The sequence below is a fragment of the Drosophila serrata genome, unplaced genomic scaffold (genome assembly GCF_035046125.1).
Source record: "Drosophila serrata isolate PLE 108 unplaced genomic scaffold, ASM3504612v1 contig_347, whole genome shotgun sequence".
In the NCBI taxonomy this organism is placed as follows: Eukaryota; Metazoa; Arthropoda; class Insecta; order Diptera; family Drosophilidae; genus Drosophila; species Drosophila serrata.
In genome coordinates this window covers 511,747-527,160 of record NW_028257245.1, presented here as the reverse complement: position 1 = coordinate 527,160, position 15,414 = coordinate 511,747, and the positions used below count along the sequence as shown (strand labels likewise).

Below are 15,414 nucleotides of genomic sequence, written 5' to 3'. Positions count from 1 at the left end.
ATATAAATAAATATACATATATGCAATAGAAGCGGGCCATCCGGATTCTGCACGGGAAACAAAAAAATTACCCTACAAAATAACAAATATCTACTTTTTTTTATAGTGATTATGATTTAAATTTACCTTTTCTATAATTCTATTACTCCTTAACGCTCTCTGATATGGCAGATCATCTAAATTTGTAAAAGAAAAGTTGATAAATGTTTATTTTAAGCATTATTATATTATACTTACAATAAGCATTGAATTCTCTGGCAATTGTGACACTTAATATATATGTCTTTGATTTGCCAGACAATCTGAATTTTCAGAAGATGATTTTCCAAGACGTTGTAATTTTACTAACAATTTGGAATACAACGTTTTTCTCCTTTTAAAATTATTGACTAGGCTTAAAACTTTTAATAAACACTTCTTGAACTACGTTAGTTAAGATATAATAAAAATCACCAACTTTTTCTAATAATAAATATAGCTTATTTAATTCATGGTAAATTTAGTTTATAAAGGGTGAAAGAATTTTTCAGTTTTAAAATAATATATTTTATATTATATTTCCTACTTATTTAGTTTCTAAGATAAATTGTACTACAAATATAAAGAAAAAGAATTAGCTTTTTGTGTTATACATACAATTTATTTTAGGAAATAAGGTTCGATAGTTGTAAATATAATTTCTAAAAAACTAGGTATGAAATTTAGAACCTACTACTATATAGTATATAGTATATAGTATATATATGTACACATATATTCCAAAGTGTAGTACCTGCAGTCACGTTTCCTGACAAGTTTCCTGTGCATTCGCCCGCTGTCTTATCAATGCCACAGATCTGTCACCGTAAATTCCACATTAATTACAGGCGGTGGCACTACTGGCACCACCTACCACCTACTTACCTCCTAGCTCAGATAATGAGCAACAGAATAAATAAATAAATTGCAGCACCAGAAATTACCAGAAACGGATGCAAGTGGCCAAAAAGTTTGCACATTAATCGAGGTTACTTAGACCAACTTGCTGGCCATTTCCCGAGGCATCTTCATTTGCATGGCCAATGAAACTCAAATCGATAGATGCAAATGTACCAAAGTTTTTCATTTCAACAAAAAAAAAGAATTCCATTTCAAATTTGATCAAATTTTAAATGAAGGGGAAAAAGAAATGCCAATTGCCAGTTAAATATTGAAAAATTTTTGTTATCAAATGATGGCTTAAAATTCAGAGGTTTGTGCAATTTTAATGGTGAATATACAACAATGTACCTGAAAATATTACAGGAATATATTAAGAGAGTTCAGTGAAGAAAAATAATATTTTAAAAGCTTTAGAAATTGTTTTTTGAAATACAATCAAATCAAGTGAGCCTGGGTTTTGGATTTTTAGGATCTTTAGTAGGCAGGGAAATCAACATCGTTAGTTCAGCATTGTTTTAGATTCAGTTCGAACGTTCGCTCCGCATCGACTACAACGGAAAGCAAAAATTATTAAAAAAAAAGAAAATTTCCAAAACCTTTAAAGTTCATTGTTAAATTTGTACTTTTTCTTGTTGGTTGTTTTTTTTTTTGCGTTACAAATTGTTGCAACAACAATGGGTTTCGGACCAACCAGGCCACCATTTGAACCCGAAGACGAGGATCTTTTAATCGAAAACCATCGCTTGATGCTACTCATTGGGGCCCTTCTTCATTTGCTGCATCAGACACAGATATTGATCGATTTACTCAACGTTTATATTCAAGAACTTGAAGAATATATTGAGCTACTGGAACCCATAATGCAGGAAGGACCAGGCGGTGTTAACACCGAGGATGGTCCAAAATAATCGAACTTAGCAGGGATTAAACCGTCTTCAGATGACCAATTAATATTAAGAGTATGTTATTATTTTGGGGAATTTTTAAGAATATATCTTAGTAATTTATGATTTATATCTCAGGTGTTACTCAGAATTCGATTCCATACTGATGACCTTTTGCACCACCAACACTGTGATAAATATTTACTATCTGCCGACTTTCTATATCTATGTTTTATATACAAACCACAGACACATATACCATATCGAGGCAAATATATATATGCTTTGGTATTTTCTACATTATATAGACAAATATATAGCCAGCGGCCGCAGGAAAATTTCAGCGTTGAGCTGAGAACACGTCGGAAAAGGCACGAAAACTAGAAGAGGAAGAGCCCCACTGCATGAAAAATAAAAAAAAATATAATAATAAAAAACATGGGAAATATATATATATATATGGGGGGGGCGGAAAAAAAACGAAAATATCACGAAGATGAGGAAGGCGAAAAAAATGCAAAAAGGCAGGGAAAAAGAAATGTTCATGCAATAAATTCACGTTGAAATTTTGCAATAGTTGCGTCTGCGAGTTGCAGCAGTAGTAAACGCTCCAGGAGAAGTGGCAGTGGGTGAAGAGAGGGGGGCTTGGGAAAATAAAACAGGCAGACTACCACCTAAAACCCCCCCCCCACACACACCCCTGAAAAGTGCCCCTGGAAAATCGGTCCGAAAAATCCCCTCACTTTGAGTGGTTCCTGCTGCTGCTTAATTTTGCAGCGCCTCCTGTGCTTAAGTAAACTTTTTGCTGCGGAAAAGCTGGGGGGTGGTGGGGAAAAACTAGGGATATTCCTCCGACTGGCCAGCGATAAGCAGGCCGTCGTTTTTCCCCTCTCTCTGCCCCGCTCTCTTTTTCTGCACAATTTTTGTTTGCCCCATTCGATTAAACTAAACATAAATTTCATGGACGATAAATCAGCCGTGAGCGTTGGGACAGTTGCACCTGCAGCTTGCAGCTTGCACCTGAGCTGAGGTGGCACCCCCCCTCGGCTTTTCCAAACCCCCCCCCACCCTCCCACCGGCACGTGTGGGAAATCAAAAGAATGCACCTGGAGTAAAAAAAAGACTGGGTACTCTCTCCACAGGCCTAATAAATTAATTTGCACTCAGTGAAATGGCTTAAGTAATTCCCTTCCCCACATCCTTAAAAAAAATCAAATTGTAAACGCGAAATTGAAGGAACAATTTTTGGGGAATGATTTTTGGCTGGGTCGCACAGCTGCCGCTGTCGGTTCGTGTCGGAAATAAACAAAAATTTCCATCAAAAAACAACTCAAGAACAAAAATTCAGGCTGCCAGCAGTAAAATTTTTAGAGTTCGAGTTCAGTGCCCCTACAGTGCTTTACATGTGTGTATGGCGATGGGAGATCATAACTAGTTAAGGTTACTAAACTGGAAGTAATACCCTTTAGTAGGTCTCTTTTTTTTGGTTATTTTTTATAGTTGATTTTAGAGGAACTTTGAGCAACTTCAGGTTTATTGGTTATTGGTTTTAGATGCTTTTTTTGGTTTAGTTTTTAAGTCTTTATTGGTAGAACTTTAAAGACTTTAAAGCTCCTTTTAAAATACACCTTATTTAACCTTATTTAAATTCTTAACTAGTTTTGATTTGAATGTTGTATTTTTTTTTTTTACAAAACCTTTGTAGTCAAAAGTACTCATTTAAATTTTAAGGACTTGCAAAGCCAATCTTTAACAGTCACCTTATTATATTTTATTTTTAAGCTACTTTCAATTCAAATCTTTTTTTGACATATTTTATTTAATTTTTAAATAATTCTCAGTCCTATTTTATAGCCTTTTCCAAGCACACCTTTTGCTCTCAAATTAAGCATCCAAAGAGCATAATTTTCCAGATTCCTAGAAGTTAGGACACTCACACCGCTTTCTTTAAAAAATATATAACACAAAATCTATAAAAAATAGTTGATTCTTTTAGAGCAGCTTACCTGCGCTTTAGGTGTATTTTTATTTAATTTTTTTTTGGTTGCTTTTCAACTGGCCCACCAGTCGGCTACGTAATGTGGCACGTAGCTATCAGAAACATGGCAGGAGCGCGCGAGAAGGGGGTAAATAGGATCTTCTGGCTAACAGGGATGGGGGGTGAGATGAGGAAGAGGGGTACTTGTACTTGCTCCTGTGCAATGGCCAACAGTGGCAGCAATAATAACAACAAATACAACAAGCTGAAGAACATGGAAGCTTCGCCATTTCCCCCCCCCCGAATGTGTCTGTGTGTGTTAATGCTAAATTAAGTTGCTGCACGTCGGAGCATATATGTACATATGTATGTGTGTGTGTGTGTGTATGTGTTTTGGGGAGGAAAATAGGAAATTTTGGGGGGGGGGAGGTGGCAGGCTGTAATCCCGAAAACATTAAACTGGCCGCGTCAGGACATTGATTTTCGCTTTTGCCCAATATTTAGCCAGCTTCTGCTCCTTATCTATGTATGGTAAGCTGCTACCGGATATATATACTATATCCTTTTATATATATACATATATATCTTGTCTACTTTTTCCTCTCTGAGTTCTGTTGGTGTTGGTGGTTTGGTGCTTTTGTGCAAATGAAAATTCAATTTGAAATGGAAATTATACTTTTTCTTTAGTTATTTTTTTTTGCATTGTTGTTGCTTTTGTTTGTTATTCCCAGTCAGTTTTTGTTCTTGTTGTTTGGACTTAGTTGAGATTTTCCTACCATATATATGTGTATATGTGTGTGTGTGTTGGAAAATCTCTTCGACAGGCTTCAAAAAAATACCAGATGGAAATATGATTGCCAAACTGTGCCACATTGATTCTGAATGGTAGAATTATGTACATTTCGAAGGAGGTGTGTATGTTTTTTTTTAACTAGTAAATATGTAAAACCCTAGAACGTAATACTTTCCCTTCGGTTTCGTAGACTTTTTTAAATTTTTTCCCCAACTTTTACCTCACCGATTTGGAGCTACGAAAATATTGTCCTCTCAACGTTGGCAGCAGCAATTGAATTGTTGGCCAACAACTTTTGCCTCGTCCCGAGCTTTATGGTTTATTCATTGAGTTAATCAGCGAGAGCCGAGTGGGTGGTGTGTGTGTGGTGGTGGCGATGACTTCTCATGCATGACCAATAATCCTCGAATGGAGACATAAAACAATGGCACAGGAGGACGGCAAACGAGGAGAACGAGAAGCATAACATAATTTCCAGCACTTAACCATGGCCAACTGCTGCTGGATGCTGCAGCATTCCTCCTCCCCCTTTTTGTCCTCTCTCATCCGGTTTTTTGGCCTCAACGGGTCATACATTTTTCCGCTTCGCTTGTTTTCAAACTGATTTCAATCTGTTTCTGCTGTCTTTCGATCTTCCTTCCTTCCGCACGTCCTTCCCCAAGTTCCCATCCCCCTTTTTGGTGTCCTTTTGTTTCATTGTTGCCAAAAGTCCTGGTGGCTGCTGTTGTGCTGGTCATCATCATCAGCCTCATCGTTGGCATTGTGCTTTCAATTTGTGGCCAGAATTGAAAGAGAAAACAACCCTTCAAGACGAGTCCCCAAATCGCTTAAGTTGCCACGCCTTGACTCGCTAATGAAAAGCCACTGCTGTCCCAAGAATGATGTTACACTTTTATTTCACAAAAAACATTGCAACTTGGGAATGAAAGTATAATCAAAAAGAAATATTAATTAAATCTTTCTTTCTTTTGAATGGAAAATATAAAAGTTCTTAAGTTTGTCATGATCACTCACACATATTTTTTGATATATATTTCCTCTACTTTATTAATAATTTAAAATTATAAAAACCTTCTAAAATGTATAACCAATCAAGTAAATGTTCTCCTTACTAGTTTCTTTTCCTTGTTAGAATCTTCCCTCAAACTTTTTCATTTTCTGCTATTTTTCTCAGTTTTCTTTCCTTTTTTTTTTGGTTTGAACAATGAAAATTAGCAGGAGAAATAATCAAGTGCAGTTTTAATTTGCACAATGCCCCGCCAGCTCCGTCGACTGCCAACCAATTTTTCTGCTCCTGCTCCTGCTCCTGTTCCTCCTTTTTTTGATCCTTATTGCCCCTCTACGCCTCTAAACCGTCATTTGACTGAAACAAAGGATTCACTGAGACAAAGGCCCGCCAGGACGCTTCTTTCTTTCTTTCTTTCTATCCTTGGCTCTTTTATTGTTGTTTTTTTGCACAATTTTCCCGAGATTTCTTTTTTTTTTCTTTTTTTTTTGCCTCTGTTTTGGGTCCAGTGCGGTCACAAATAATTGGCCCGATGCCGCTTTGACGTTTAAATTTTATTGAATGGCAGCTGCAATTGGCAGTTGGCAGTTTGCTGGCCCAGAGTCCTCAGTTTCCAGTTGAGTTCTAAGCTCTCGCTTAATTGTTCCCAATGGCTGGAACAATGGCACGGCAACAATGGCCGCCGGAAGCGGAAATGGAAAGAGAGAGGGGTGCATAATTCTTTTACGCCTCATCGATGAGAGCGGGGAGCGAGAAGGGTAGCGGGTAGCGAGTGTGAGCTGTGAGTTGAAGCGTACAAAAACTTGGCTAATAAATGATCCCGGCCAGACATAATAACACTAGCAAACATCAGAAATAATATTGTGATTAAATATAATACATATAATCATAATATTTTTAAAGATTTATTAACAAAATTATTCCAATTAAATAGCTAAAAGTCCAGACTAAATAATTAAAAAAAATCTTAGGTTTATGCTTTCATTTCAGCACAATTTTTTAGAACTACAGAAGTATATATAAAATTTCTAATTTCATTTTTAATATTATAATTTACAATGCTTAGCTCACAAATCATTCTATATCCCTTTAATTTTTCTATCAACAAATATCTAGACTTTCTTAAATGAACTCCTAATTTTTGTTGACTAGTGTAATTGTGCCAAACTGCCAAAAAGAGCCACACATGTGCATTACTTACGCCTCATTTGCCCGTTCTGCCTTCGGCTTTGGGTCTAATTTGCCTTTTAAAGTGCGACAGCATTTTACGCTTAATTTGGCATTGATAACATTTCGCCCAAGACACCTGTTGTATGTCTGTGTGTGTGTGTTTGGGGTGTGGGTGTAGATGTGCCTGTATATATGTGGGGCTCATATATGTGACCCTAAAAGCGGCCTACACATTTTTCAACTCACAGCCAAGCACACAAAAGCATTTCAGACGCAACAAGAACAACGCACAGAAACAGCAACAATCATAGCAATAATCATAACAAAATGCGAGAAAACCGTCTGAAGTGGATCCCCTGTACAGTAACCCCTCGTCAGGTGATGTTCACAAATAACAAGGTTGATGAGAGGAGGGACAGTGGAACCAAAAAATAAGGGAAGAAGTTTAAATTGGTTGGAAATTTCAAAATTAAATAAATGAATACATTTTACATTAAATAAATAAATAAGTTTTTGAAAAATAAATAAAAGGATGAATAGATTAATTATTAAAAAAAAAATAAATTTATAAATACATATTTAAATAAATAACTAAATAACCGACTTACAAAATAAATAAATAGAAAAGTGAATGAATGAATGAATAATAAGTATGCAAATATCGAAATTCAAAGAAGAGTAACTAAATAATTAAGTAAATAAATCAATAAATAATAAATATATAATATCTAATTATATTAATTAATACATTATAATAAATATAAATTTACGAAATACATAAGAAGAAATATGTAAAAAGTAAATGCAAAATTTTCATAAAAGTTTCAAAACAAATAGTTAATATACAACATCTAGGGCTTTAGAAATTTTAAAAACATTTGCTTTAACTTTTTTTTTATATTTATTTATTTGTATTTTATCCTATTGAAGAAATTACCATATATTTATAGGTCTGGTCAAAAAGTTTATTCAAATAATAGTACTTATTAAAATAATTAATATTTTAAAGACTAAATTGTATTATATTTTGTTGTAATTATTATGTTACTACATTTTTGTTTAATTTCTATTTTATTATATATTAGTTTACTTTTGTATTTATATATATTATATTACATTAAGTTTATAATTATTAAAAGCTATCTATTATTATCTTTATATCTTTTGCTAGTTTGTTTTACTTTAAATATTCTTGAATCACAATTTTAATTGTATTGCAATCCTTATAGTTTTTTAATTATGTGATAGATTTTTCTATAAATCAATATAACATTCCTTTTATTTATTTCTGACTCATATCCTTTTTACTTTCGTGCCACTGTGCATAGAAAAGGGAATCTGGCAGCCTGACATTGATACGTCGCCAGTGCGTGCTGCTAAAATTTTATGATGTGGGCCAGGCGCACTTACCAGGCTCCCCTGCCCCCCAACAGTCCATGGAATTTCCCACCCCTCCGCGAGGTTTTCCCGGGGGGAAATGGTCCGCCCAGGTGACGGCAAATTGATGCTGTTATTGTCAACGGGCATCGTCTCCATCCGACCTGGGTCCTGCGTCCTTTTTGGGGGGGGTGGATGGAAAGAGAGGTCGGAGAGGGGAGACGGGAAGCAGGAGGGTGCCAAAATGCCAAACGCTGTCAACTGTCATTTTGGGGGCTCCCTTATCGAGGCGCCGTCTCTTTCGGGGCTTCGTCACTTGACGGAATTTCCCACCCTCCCCCAATGGCCGTGTCATGTCAGGCGGCCATAATCATTGACATTCATACATAATGGACTCATTGATATTCGCTGGCAACAACAAAAGGTCAAGTGGCTTGAAGTCTCCGTCTCCGTCTCCGTTTCACCCCTAATACCCCCTCCTCGCCGCTGCCTTTATTGTTGTTCTCTCGTTGGGGTCATAACCGTAATTGCCAACAAAACGAGTGATTAACCTGACAATATGCTCGCACGCACATATGCCGGTATGCACCGGACATGAGGGGCCACGCCCACCGTTCGTCCTTTGACCTTGCCCATGGGCGAAGCTTAACATACCATTCGGAAAAGCCATCCTCCCCCTGAGAGTCACCCAGTCACTGCGCTTTCCTTTCGCTCTCCCAACTAAATGCACTTGCATCACATATATGTGTGCAAGTGAGTGTGTGTGTGTGTCGTGCGTATTAGAGATGGTAGCGTGTCGTGTCACGAGGGCTGGTTAAGGATAATAAATAATATTTTAAAAAAAATATTTCAATAATAAAAGTATAGATTAGTGAAAGAAAAGGGTATTGAGACCCTCCAGATAAGTTTTTAATTTAGTTTATCAAACAAAATATTTGGTTACTTTGCATTTTTAATATACAAAACTCAAATCGATAGTTCGAGAAACTGTCAAAAGTTAGTTTATCTTGGCCTTTTGATAACTGTACATAAATATAATTAATATATTATAACCCAATATAAATTGAATTAGTAAGCATTATAACTTACTTTATTTTAATATAACATAGTATATAATTCATATTTTTATAAGGAATGAATGGCTATGTGTCTCCCCAATGGTTTGCACATCTCTTAACTAGTCTATTAAATTAAAAGAATTTAATTAGTTAACATTATATACATATTTTATATTAATTTAATTTATATATTTCATATTTTTATAAGGATAGTTCCTAAAAGACTATGTATCTCCCTAATAGTTCGTGCTTCTTTAGCCTTAAAGTCTTTTGCATTATTACCTCAATTGAATTATTTAACATTAGCTACCTGTTTTATATAATTATAATAAATAATTCATATTTTTATAAGGATACTTCCTGATTAAGTGTCTGCCCAATAGTTCGTGCCTCTTTTACATTAAAGTCTTAACCATAAATCCTACCCTACCAATGCTTTATATGTTCCCCATAAATAATATAATATTCCAATAAAAGTATCAGATTACATTTCTTAATTAGTAAGTCATAAATTCGATCACGTGCACACCTCTAGATTGTGTGTTTGGTGTGTAAGGGAATGACTTTGACACGACACAATGGCACACAATGGGTAAAGCTGGTTGGAAAAGCTGAAGGAAAAGCGGGTGCCTGGCAGGTCAAACATGAGAGAGTCAGTCAGCAAGTCAAGGGGACAAATTTGAGGACAAGAGCGAAAGAGCTTCAGCCATGAAGTAAGCATTTAAACCGAGCATTAAGTAAAAGTGCCGTACATAAAAATAACCACAGAGAGGACTGCTGGGGAAAATTTGTTGAAAAAATCCAAGAACTTAAAGAATTAATTATGTTTACCACGAAAAGGAATATCATGTTTAAGTTAATTTGTGAAGAAATTTTTTGCTTTAATTTATGTAGAAACAACATTAAAGAATGTTTTAAGCAACAAGTAAATAGAATAAATTAAGCATTTCTTATGAGCAATCAAATTGGGTTTAGAAATTTACCCATTTACCTGAATTTTTCACCTTTGAATCGTTCAACATTTTCCTCTCATTTATTGTTGAACTGAAAAATTCATGCATCTGACCGGTTGAATTTGAATTTCTGCTGCTGCTACTGCTGCTCATGCAGTTTTATCTCAACTCGATGTCTGTGTTGCCTTTTGCCTCTCATTTCCATTTCCATTTTCATTTTCAGGCCAATTACGATTTGTTAGGGCCATAATTTATGCAGCATTATGCTGCATTATTAACCGACTCAATTATTGAGTGAGGCGGCTGCAGTTGCAAGTCCGCATTTCATGGCGATGCATTGCCGGCCATTAATTATTCGTATATGTATGTGTGTGTGGAAACAAAAACGATTTGCGCCTTAATTGCCGGCTGAGTTTCACTCGCTTTTCCTCATCTGTCAGCGCCCCACCCTGCTTGTTTTTCCTTTTTTCCCTTTCCCTCCTCCTGTCCCCGCTTTTCCTGCTCCATTTCAAATGTCCGTGAGGCGAGCAAGCAAATCACTCAAAGGGGTTTAGAGCCAAGACCCGCTCGCTTTGATTTCCCAATCCAACGAATTATTGAGAAGGCAAGGCTGGAAAATCTTTGCCCTGAGATTGGCAGGCGATTGAAAGAAGTCCGACAGCCCTCACAGAAACGGCAACAAAAACAAAAAAAAAAAAAGGGAAAAGAAAGCTGGGAAAACTAAGTTTACTCTCATTCCGTCGGTTTCCCCGAGTGGCCAAGAAGAGTTGGTAGGAAAACTATTTCTAAAATATTTATAAACTTTTCTATTAGAATTGTTAGTTCCTTGGAGTGAATTAATGATTGAGAATAATGATTAATTTAAAGAGTATTTTTTATATGAGATTAATTAATGTGTTTTTAAAAATGTTCTGTTTTTGTTTTAATTTGTTGAACGTTTCTATAGTTTATTTATATCTTAACTTAACTTTATTCAGGTTACTTTGAAGAACACAAAGGTCACACTTTCCTTTGCTACTTTGAAAATGTTTTACATTTATTATTTAATTTGTCCATTTGTCCTTTACAATTTTCTTTGGACTTCTCTATGATCTTTACATTTTATTACAACATTTTTTGGCTGCAAAACTTTTACCATATAATTTATATATTTTTGTGGCCTCGTATTTTTATCTTTTTTTGTTGGGTCGTAAACCTGCTTATCAAAGGCTTATCTTAGTGTTTCCTCTATTTTTCATTGGATTCCTTGAAATTAATTTCCCCAGGGCAAGCATAAACGAAGCCAAAATGCAAATGAAATTCGTTTATTTAATTTGGCTACCTAATTCCCCCCCCCCCCCTTTTGGTCGCGCTTCGTCCTGCCACGTCCTTTTGGCCATGCAACACTCACACCGTGTTGCAAGGTGCAGCGGCATGCGTGACGAGAGCAGGAGTCAAAGTTTTGCCCTTTATCCTTTTTGCTTTTTGCCCCATTTTCCCCCGGTTTTCCAAAGCTGGGAGCCCCCCTGTTCGGCTGCACGTGCAACTTTGTGGCTTTTCAACGCCTTGGACCTCTGAATTTTGCCCACTTCCCGTTTTCCCCGTCTTTCCATTTTCCGAGTGCCAGTATGTGTGTGTGTCTTTGAGGCAGTTAGAAGCTAAATTAAAATTACAACTTTCTGACTGCACGTTGACGATGTTGCAATGTTTGCGTGTGCCCCAAAAAAAAAAGACAGAGAGCCTGAAAAGAAAAACTGATGAAAAAATAGAAGTCCTATTTTATAAGAAAGAATATTTTAAAAGAACGAAAATGGAAGTACCCTTATTTTGATAATAATATATTTTTATCGATAAATAAATATATAAATAAAGATATACAGATACAAATATACATATACAAATAGATATATTTAAAATAGAATTATAAACAAACAAACAGATTAAAGAATTTAGTATAAATACATACTTTTAAAAAGCAGTTTATTGTGATACCAAATTATCTAATAAAAACTTGACTTAATATATAAATAACATATTTCATTTATAGCTTTTTCTGAACACTTTAAATATAGTAAAGAAAAACCCTTTTTAGTCACATTCCAAATTCTCTAATTAAATCCATGTATTCCTTCTTCAAAAGTCAGTACATAAAGAAAAGAATGCCTAATAAAATTGGCCCAAGTACGTTTTGTAAAAATGCCAAAAATTTGCTTGAGAAAATTTTCAACTTCCGGCACGAACAAGGCGGTATATGTGTGTGTAGATATAGTGTGTATGTTGCGAGTGTGTGTTGTGTGTGTAGTGCAAGCAGTTGCCGTGTTTGTTTTTGGTAAGATTCGCATGCAAAACATGTGTAAAATTGAAGCATCGACTGGGGCGAAAAGGGCCTTTCCGCACCGTCTTTTCCACACCGCTTTTCCTGCTCCCCCAAGGCAGTTTTCTTTCGGCCGTAACCGGTCCGTGGACGTGCCAACGTCATCGTCATTGGCCACTTTGGTCAAGTCCTAGTCTCGGCCAAGAGAGATATGCTTGGCTGGGCAAATTTAATAGCAATGCGATTTGATTTCCAAGTGTCTCTGATTCCTATTCTGAGACAGATTCAGATACAGATTCCGTTTCTGCCAACCGGGCTATAAATGTGGATAAAAAAGTGATGACAACCAGAGACCAAGATCTCTAAGGACAATAAATATTTGCAACTGGCTCAAAGGAAAATAAACTGCATTAAGGGTAATTTACATACTTGTCTGCGGTGATTTTAAATTGTAACTTAAGCTTAGATCTTATGGAAGTAAAGGAGTATAAGCTTACTTATAAAAATAAATGACTTTCAGATAAATATATAGGAAAATTCTATAAATTTTAAACTGAAATCTATACTTTACATTAATGTAAAGCCAAAAGCAGCTGAAATTCTTAACAATTCAATGGATATTTGCCGAGTTTATATGTATTTTTCAGTCTTTTTTTTTCTTGGTTTCCAAAATAACTAAGCAACAAGGTCGTGAGGAAACCCTCTTTCACTGACACAATCACAGCCACACACGCATACATTGCGGAGTTGGCACGAAAAAAATTGGCATAATTTCCTTTGGCTTGGCAACAAATCAAGGAGCATTCAAGGTGCTCCGGCCACATTAGCGCCACCTGTGTGCGCTTAGTGGAACTAGTGGGCCACACTTTTCCCCGCTTTTCCCGACTTTTCCCGGCCAACCCATAAGCGGTGTAATGTAATTTTCAGTGGGGCAGGCTGAAAAATCAGCAGACATCGATTTCTTGGGACCCAAAAACGAAACGAAATGAAACTGAAACGAAAATAAATGCCAATGCCTCATTTATCATGGCCAGACACACACACATGCATCGGCACTGAGAGAAAGTTTTGGTAGTTATTAAAAAAAAACAGAATATTAAGAAATAAGGAAACAAAGGAAGAAGAAAGGAATGAGTGTTTTAACTCACAAATTATTCAAATTTAAAGGAAGTATATTTAAAGATGGATCTTACATTTAAATTCACTTTATATTATTTATTTGACATTTATGTTTTAATTTTAATTAATTTACAAATATAGGAAGTACATTTTTAGAATTTGTAATCTTTAGTTTCATAAATAACTCTGTATTTTCTCTGAAAACGATGTTAAAAAATAGTTAAAAGTTGTTTTATGAAATGTATTCTATTTTTCCCTCCCGTAATAAGATATAAATTAAATTAAATTAAAATTAAATGTAATAAATTATATTCATAATAAATTTATTAACCCCTTTATTTTCTGCAGTGTTGACACTTTCTGGCTCACACACTTGCAAACACACTGTCCCAGTTGGCCCCTTTAGGCCCTTGAAAGTGGTAGCATACTTTGCAGCGCTTGCCGCTGGAGAAACCTCGGAGAAAAATGTGCCACGCGGCTAATGAAGAATGTGTGTTCTTCGACGTCGCTGCGGGAAACTTTGCACCACCAAAGCACCACCCAAACCACCCACAACCACAAGGGTTTCCCTATTCTTACCCAAACCTCGCTTAGACATTCTGCCTCTCGTAATGATGATTTCAAAAGAATTGCAAATGTTTGGCCAACATTTGCGGGTGTCCCGCCACCCAACAAGGAGAGATATTCAAGGTTTTTCCTCCATTTTCCCACCTACTCGACCACATTCGTTTTTTGAGAGGGGGGCTTGTGGCGGGGTTAACTGCATTATGAATGGGATCCCAAGGTGAAAAGGGAAATCCGATTGCTGGGCTAAGTGAAAATTCATTCGGAAACATTAGCTCAAATCGAAGCGAATGCATCGCGAATGGAGCACAAAAAGTGAATAATAATTCAGGAACTATCTTTCTCGAATATATATACTCGAGAATCGGATGAATAAGATTTGCTGCCAACGTAGCCAAAAGTGAGTTCTTCGAGCTCCTCTCGTGGGGCATTCGGTTTTCTTTGGAAGGCGAGTCTAATGAATACAAATGAATACAACCAACTTGAACCCTTCAGCGGTCGAGTCGGCCTGCAGCTCACTTGAGAGTCTCCAGAGTTCTCAGGAAGCCAGGAACCAAGGAAGAGTGGCTGTGAAAAGTCACAGCCAAATGTATCGATTAAAGGATGCTCTGGAAAATAATTCTAAAGGGATATTTATGGGTATTAATATATTATTTTATACATTTAATTAATTTTACCTTACTTTCAAAGTAATTTCTTAATAACTTTAATAATTTCTCAATACTTGTTGTTCTCTTTCAATTCTCAAACACTGCCTTTTGTGCTCTGCTACCCTGTATAAAAAAATTCCAAGCTGCAACACGCTCAATGCCCATTTTAAATGGCTGCAGCCGAAAAGTGAACAGCAATTGGCAGGAGCTACACAGCCAGAAGAGCCTGGATTCACAAAAAAAAATATAAAGCGAAGAGTAGAAAGGACGCAGGATGCAGGATGCTGGCAGAAGGAGCGGAAGAAGTGCAGCCAGTGAAAGTAGCAATTGGAGGCAACAATGGGTGGTGACTTTGGGGTTGAGGAAAGGAGTAGGAGAATCAGGAATGGAAAGGACTCGGAGCCGGAGGAGCGTGCTTAAAGTTTGTGCACCCATTTCCACTTAGACTAATTAACTGCGCCGTCACTTGGCTGCTGCTCCTCCTGCTCCTCCTCCTGTTCCTGCTGTGCTCAGTAGCCTGTCCATCCGTCCGGCTTGCCGGTCGTCCTTTGGCCTGACCTGTCCGCCGACTTCATATCGCCAACAAGCCACAGTGTCCCTGGTGGAAAATGTTGCCACAATTCTGGCTCAGTTCTGCTGCTCAGTTAC

At 36.5% G+C, this 15,414-nt stretch overlaps 1 long non-coding RNA gene across 1 annotated transcript; it reads right to left on the bottom strand.

The window, feature by feature from the left end:
• Positions 1–14,461: 14,461 nt before the first annotated feature.
• On the bottom strand, positions 14,462–15,205 carry LOC147642821 (uncharacterized). The gene is made up of 2 exons (XR_015272859.1): positions 14,799–15,205; positions 14,462–14,737 (listed from the first exon to the last, which is right to left on the bottom strand). It is a non-coding gene; the product is annotated as an uncharacterized LOC147642821 (long non-coding RNA).
• Positions 15,206–15,414: the final 209 nt, after the last annotated feature.